The sequence below is a fragment of the Cyprinodon variegatus genome, unplaced genomic scaffold, assembly GCF_000732505.1.
Source record: "Cyprinodon variegatus isolate N-32 unplaced genomic scaffold, C_variegatus-1.0 Scaffold1931, whole genome shotgun sequence".
In the NCBI taxonomy this organism is placed as follows: Eukaryota; Metazoa; Chordata; class Actinopteri; order Cyprinodontiformes; family Cyprinodontidae; genus Cyprinodon; species Cyprinodon variegatus.
Genome location: NW_015152384.1, coordinates 32,987 through 33,343, shown reverse-complemented (window position 1 = coordinate 33,343; position 357 = coordinate 32,987).

Genomic DNA, 357 nt, shown 5'->3' with positions numbered 1-357 from the left:
ATTTCTCACATGTTGTAAATACAATTCACAAGGAAATCAGATAACTAAGTGAGGACAGGTGCCAAGAGGTACAGCTCCAGTTGAAATAATTAGCATGGACTACATTGAGCTGACCCCAAGTGGACAATACAAGCACTGCCTAGTCCTAGTGGACAATTTTTCTAAATGGGTAGAAATTGTTCCCACAAAACATGCCAATGCACTGACAGTAGCAAAAGCTTTGTGTAAACATGTCATACCTGAGCATGGTATCCAAATAATCTTACAAAGTGATAATGGAACACATTTTGTGAATGAAGTGGTATCACTGATGTCCAAACATTTAAACATAAACTTTGAAACATCATTGTTCCCACC